Source organism: Rosa rugosa, chromosome 6 (assembly GCF_958449725.1).
Source record: "Rosa rugosa chromosome 6, drRosRugo1.1, whole genome shotgun sequence".
In the NCBI taxonomy this organism is placed as follows: domain Eukaryota; kingdom Viridiplantae; phylum Streptophyta; class Magnoliopsida; order Rosales; family Rosaceae; genus Rosa; species Rosa rugosa.
In genome coordinates this window covers 8,686,973-8,693,469 of record NC_084825.1, presented here as the reverse complement: position 1 = coordinate 8,693,469, position 6,497 = coordinate 8,686,973, and the positions used below count along the sequence as shown (strand labels likewise).

The 6,497-nt window shown below is 37.1% G+C and overlaps 1 long non-coding RNA gene across 5 annotated transcripts; it reads left to right on the top strand.

The window, feature by feature from the left end:
- Window positions 1-257: 257 nt before the first annotated feature.
- LOC133714110 (uncharacterized) lies at window positions 258-4,830 on the top strand. Of its 5 annotated transcripts, none has more exons than XR_009848455.1 (7): window positions 258-499; window positions 1,375-1,441; window positions 2,030-2,092; window positions 2,198-2,471; window positions 2,635-2,950; window positions 3,144-3,995; window positions 4,121-4,830. It is a non-coding gene; the product is annotated as an uncharacterized LOC133714110 (long non-coding RNA). The 5 variants fall into 5 exon arrangements; XR_009848454.1 differs by having other exon boundaries at window positions 2,198-2,950; window positions 3,144-3,238; window positions 3,871-3,995; XR_009848452.1 differs by having other exon boundaries at window positions 2,198-2,950; window positions 4,121-4,216; window positions 4,327-4,830.
- The last annotated feature ends 1,667 nt before the right edge of the window (window positions 4,831-6,497 follow it).

The following is a 6,497-nucleotide window of genomic DNA, read 5'->3' as shown; positions in this document are numbered from 1 at the left end:
GTTTTTTCTGTTGTCTGATTTTTTTCAACGTCTTCAGACGACAGTTTTAACTATTTCTGTTGTCTGAATGGTATGAAAATCAATACTAGAACAATTTTTTCAAGTTTGTTGTAATTTAGAAAATTCAGACAACAGAATTCTGTTGTCTGAGTAAATGGAGAAATTATTTCTCTTTGTTTGGACAAAAATATATTTTTGGCTGAACTAAAACTTAAGTGAGCTAGACCCCGAGTTTTCTAAACACTTGGTTAAAAAAACAGAAGCCTTCTTTCCTTCTCCGTGAGATAGACCCCAATTAAGCAATTGCAGCTCCCATTCTGGTTCTTATCCCCCCGATCAGCAACATCCTTTCCCTTTCCCAATTATGGTTCTTCTCTCCCCGATCTAGGTTTTTTACACAGAAGAGTCTCATCGATCAACCTCTCCCCGATCTAGGTCAAGAAGACACTGTTGGTGGAGTTCTTCGATCCGATTTTACAAAGTATACTGTTGTTGCACGGTAAGTCTCAATCTTCGTGTTAGGATTTCGACCTTGATTTGTGTTGGGTTTTAGGGTTTCGTTGAGATATCGATTTGGGGTTTCCTTTGAAATTAGATTTGTGATATCAATTTAGAGATGTGGTGGTTGAAATAGACTTGGGTGTTATTCTGGTTTTATGGATTTGGGGATGGTTTAGGGTTCATTTCGATTTGGGTGTTTGAAATTTGCTGAAAATTTATTGTTGTTCTTGAAATCGGGTTGGGTGTTTATCTTTTGGTTCTGGGTTTATAGCTTTTGACCGAATTAAATGTTTGTTCATTATATATATGATTGTTAATTGGGTTATGTAGGATTTCTGGTCAAGGAGAGGAGTCGTTACAGATAAAAAAAAACCAACCAAAAAGCTTCAAACTTTACCTCATTTCATCTTCGTTTTCGGATTCTATTGAATACCCAGTTCGTTTTTGATCGCCAAGATCGTGTATTTTGGTATTGGCTGTGTGATTGAAGTGAATTTTGATATTGGTTTAATGTAAAAATTGGGGCTTTTGATGAATAGAGTGGTGAAATTGATCTGGGATTTGATCAATTGGGAATGGAGAATAGTGGAGAAGCTCTAGATGATGATGGCGCTCGATGATCAATTGCATGCTTTCTGTCTCTTTTCAAAGGCCTGGACTTTGGCTCTTGTCCTTTTGCCATTCAATTCCTATTTCAGAACAAAGCTATAGCATACTTTTCCATGCCTTTAATTAATATAAATGGACTCAAGCAATTGTCTCTTGCATTTGATAATCAATTATACATGTCTGCAGCACACATGATCAATTACATATTTTGGGAGCTTTGACTTTGACAAGCTTATGTGTAATGCTATTTGTAATTATCTGCAGATTTTGGACATTCCTCCACCGCCAAGCTTCGTGGCTATCACAGTTGTTGGTGTCGAACCCAGAACTGGTGAGGAGCCATTCTTGCGAACCAATTGAATTACTGGGCAAAACACTCCAATTCATGCTTTATTTAAATGATGTCACCGATTGCTCTCTTTACTTTTCCACCGATGTCCACTGTGCCTCATTTTGAATATCCTTGCATGATTTTCTTTTGATTGACAAGGAAACACATAGCTAAACTTTGCTTAAGAGAGACTTGCTGCATGTTTCCAAAGCTTTTGTCTTTAGTTCATGGTTTGACAATTATGAATATGAAATTGTTGTCTTGAAATGTGCTGATCAGTTCCCACCGCCAAGCCTTTTAATAGAAGGCATGATCATGGACTTTGCTTGGTCTTCATTGTTCCACCGCTTTATGATCAAAGTGAAAGAGGGAAGAGATAAAGCTTTAATTATACTTTGTTTTCTGACACATGTTCAAGGCAATTTACAGCAAACTTTGACAATGATTAACTTGAATATATATATATATATATATATATATATATATATATATATATATATCCTGAAATCTCTTCCCCTTTAGTTCTCGGACAAAAGTTACAGCAGTACCACTTGCATATGGGATTTATGTGTTTTGATTAGTTCTCAGCAAAACTGTTGGTCCGTCGATGTTGGTCCCAGATTGCAATTCCGTGCTTCCCATGATCTCAAGGTGCCTCTTTTGCCTCTCTCTCTAACTCTAACTCTGCTTCCATTTCACTCTTGTAATTGGTGTATTTTTAATGTGCTCATAATCTGTATCTAATGTTGTCCTTAGGCACAACAAGGAGAGGCAACTATGGTTGCGAAGCTTGCTGACCCTGGATATGCATTTCAACTCTCTTCTTCTTTCCATTCTGCTGGTTTGGTGAGTCAAATATAGCATTTTTGGACACACTAGCTTTCAACTGTCATCTGCGACCTGCCATTCCATTTAGACATGCTTTCTTTGTTTGTTTAAATTCTTAGCAAGCAACTCGAACTAGATGCAGTAAAGACTCTGAGGCTAAGATTGGTTGAGGATGTATCTCTTGGAGGTCTACTGCTCTGAGGTTCAGTATTATTGCACAGTTGTTTTTGTTTTTGCACATTTGATCTCTCTGAAACATGCCTCATCATTTATGATTTATCTTGCTGAGTTTTGATAAGTCAAGATTCATCATTTGAATTTCCGTTGGTCAATTTGTTCTTCGATGTGATTGCACTGTATTACAGGTTGTTCCAGTATGCATATGTATATGTACATATAGTGACAAATAGAAAAGTAGCCAACTTTAAGTAGTTCACTATCTTTCTGTTGCAGCTACCAAAATGATCATAGTAAGTTTTATTCCCTTAAGTATTTTTCTGGTGCTTGAAGCCAAAAGCTACCCTTAAATTCCCCCTTGGTGATGTTACTTTGGAGGAAAAAGAAGAGGAGGAGACGAACAAAATGTTGTCTATAAATGGCATTGTTAAAGGCCAACTTTTGAACGGGCTCTGCACTGCTCACTATGTGGATGATGAGTTGAAGTAACAATACTCATTCAAGGTAAGGATTATGTATTATTCTGGTCTCCTCCTTTTTTTTTCACTTGCAAAAGATGCTTGGATTTGTTGCGTTGATATGCGGTCCAGAAGACTGCTTTCTCTACAAACATATTCTGTTTCTCTTAGTTGTATACTCTATTATGTTGTTTCCTCTTTGTGAAAATTGTTGCTGATAGTTTTTGAATTTATTACAGGATGAGTTGTCGTCTTTTATCCCATTTATTTCGCTGCCTTCAAATGCATTGTCATTTGCTTTTAAGCGTCGCTTCGGTCCTTCAGACAAGTTGAGGTTAGTAATCTCTTCCATTTTTCTTTCTTCCCTATAAGCGTGCAATTTTTATTCATTTCTTTTGGTTTTGTCTGTTGGGTTCATGATTCACTTGCTTGGTGAGTGGTGACAGATTTAAGTACTTATTAATATATATATTTTTTTTGGAGGATAATGGAACGCTAGATATGAATGTTATGTGAAACAAATGAGGTGCTTTATTTTGTGCTTATGAAATCCAATTCAGGTTGAGTTGGCCACTTAACATGTTCTATGTCCTTTGCTACTTACCTAATATTGTTATTTCATGCGTGGTCCTTGTAATGTTGCCAAGCAAATCCTATCTCCAATAATTAATCGTTTTAGCATGAGTGATTCTTGTAAGTTGTTCCTGTCAAGCATTTAAGAATGGAAGTTGGAAATGGATGATTTGCACCTATCTGAAGCTATTCTGAGCAGTTTGAGCAGTTTCAGCGCTTTGGGAATCTGATGAAATTCTCTTCGTTTCTGATTTGTTTTGAGATTGAAAAATTTGATCTTTTCAGGACAAATATATAATCAGGACATCTCTGATTCCCTTTCATCTCCGCTAGGCTGCATGCTCATTCTACGGTTAATTGTTGAATAACTTAATGGAGTTGTCTGTGGCCCAGATCTACCTTCCAAATACATACGAGACAGTGCATTTGAACCGCAATGTTGGGCTGCTCCAGGGATACATATGATACCAGCTTCTACTTAGGATTTCCACTTTTGTAATATGCAAGTATAATTGTAGGTAATATTCTTAATTCCCTTCTCTGCAAGTATAATTGTCATTTGTTTCTTAGACCTTCACATATATTAGTTGTTGCTAACAGAATATAAAGATGAAGTGATATTATCTATTCATTTGTACTACAGGTTATTTCAGGTGTCTTGGACATTCTAATCTTCAGATTCCTCCATTTGTTTAGATAGATCTTTTTCAGATCATTCTAGCTCAAGCATTGAGTATAGGTTATCTAAATTCATGCTTATTTAAATAGTTTGGCATAGTGGGTGATGACAGATGGTTGTTTCTTTCCTAAAAGTCATTCGTTGTTTCTTTCCATTTTGTGAATGTACAGATGGTTTCAACAATGAAGAAGTCGATCTTTGATGAACAAACTAACAAGGCCTTAAGGAAATTGCAAAAGAATGCTCAAAAGAAGAGAAGGCATCATGATGTGGTTCGAGCTGAATGGGCAAATCATGTTATACAGTTCTAACTTTAGTTCTGTTTAAGGTAGATGAGTAGCACTTGGAACTGCTTTTGTGCATTTATATACAACTGATGGAAAGAGCTGATGAACTTAAATTATGCATGCAGTTGCTCTGTCTAGCTACTCTTTCTTTACCTTATAGGTTTTTGACTTGGTGCACTTAAATGATCGAGATAAGATGGTTTTTTGGTTCTCTCGATCATAATGTAACTGTTGGCTAGGTTTAGAGTTGGAACTATGGATTGTATTTTGGATGATGTTGATGCAATTAATGAAACGTAGCCATCATTTTCAATGCTGATTTTAGTCCAATTTTATGGTTTTGATGATTGTAAATGACTGATGTTGAAATGGTTGAAAGGCAACAGATATATGCAGGTTTATGTTGTATCAAGAAAATACAGCACAATTTATGTTGTATCAAGAAAATAGAAACAACAGAAACAAATGATCATCTGTTGTTTCTACCAAGTTCAAACAACAGAAAAGTAGAGTTCAAAGAGCTCTCAGACAACAGAAATAGGTGGTTGGTATGTTGTTTCTACCAATTTCAAACAACAGAAAAGTAGAGTTCAAAGAGCTCTCAGACAACAGAAGAAGGTGATTGATATGTTGTTTCTACCATGTTCAAACAACAGAAAAGTAGAGTTCAAATAGCTCTCAGACAACAGAAGTAGGTGATTGATATGTTGTTTCTACCACGTTCAAACAACAGAAAAGTAGAGTTCAAAGAGCTCTCAGACAACAGAAGTAGGTGGTTGATATGTTGTTTCTACCAACTTCAAACAACATAAAAGTATATTTCTAATCATTCTCAAACAACAGAACATAACTAAAACAATGGTTTAAAGTCCAAACAAACAACAAAAAAATAGAGATTGAATACTACTTCAGACAACAGAAATTTGAGTAAGACTATACTCCAAGTGACATTCAAACAACATAAAAAAACTAAAACTGTAGTTGGAAATCAAATCTAACCACAAGAATCACAATTATCTGTAGTCCAAAGAAATCTCAAACAACATAACTCACGATATAAATGTTGTTACATACGAAATCAGTCGACATATAACTGTCATTGTTCTTCAAATCAGACGACAGAAACAACATAAATATGTAGTGGTATGGTGTTTCAGACGACAGAAAGACCCCGATTCTTCAATATTAGGTACTTCAGACGACAGTACCTTAAACTGAATCTGTCGTCTGAGTGCATTATCAACGACGAAGAATATCTGTCGTCTGAGTGGCTAAGAGACGGCAGCCACTTAGACAACAGATTTTTACTTCATCAGACGACAGATATGATCTGTCGTCTGAAGGCTTTTTTGGCATAGTGTTCACGTACTGGACCATATACTTTTTTTAATTTATGGTTTGAATGAATTGTTTAGGATTTGATTCATTTTTGTAATAATGGCTAGATTAGCAACTGTTGTGTTTGGCTCCATTTTTGTTGTAGCTGGTCAACAGTCTCTTTTTTGCGCGGGCGTGCCAGCACCGTTCGGGTGCGGTCGTCGGGGGTGTCCCTTGACCTGACTTCTTTCAAGCAATTGTGGACGAGGAGAGCACCAACCTCGTCGTGGGATTCTTTGTGCCTCGTGGTGAGGACTTTTGCTGAGCTTCTTGAAAATCACCAAATCGATACTCGATGTTGTAGATCGAGCAGAGCGAGAACCACCGGGAAGTGAGGAGAACTTGCTAAAGCGTGACTTTAGCTTGGCTGGATTGCTAGGGCGTTACCCTTGCTTGGCTGGTTCTGTAACCGTTGTGGTCGCGGCACTACCGTCGGCTCCCGAGGAGACTAGGACCGAAGCACGTTGACAGAGGGTTTGGTGGCACTGAAAGTCGGCTTCTGAGAAGACTAGGACTAGGAGTGTGATCACCGCTAAGAGAAAGAGAAGGAGAGGAGTTGCTCTTAGAGAGGTTTGCTCTAGAGAGAACTTAGATCATCTTAGAGATGTTGTTGTTGAATGTGAATGTGTGTCTTAGAATGAGAGGAGAAGGTGTTTATATAGGGAAGAAAAAGAAGA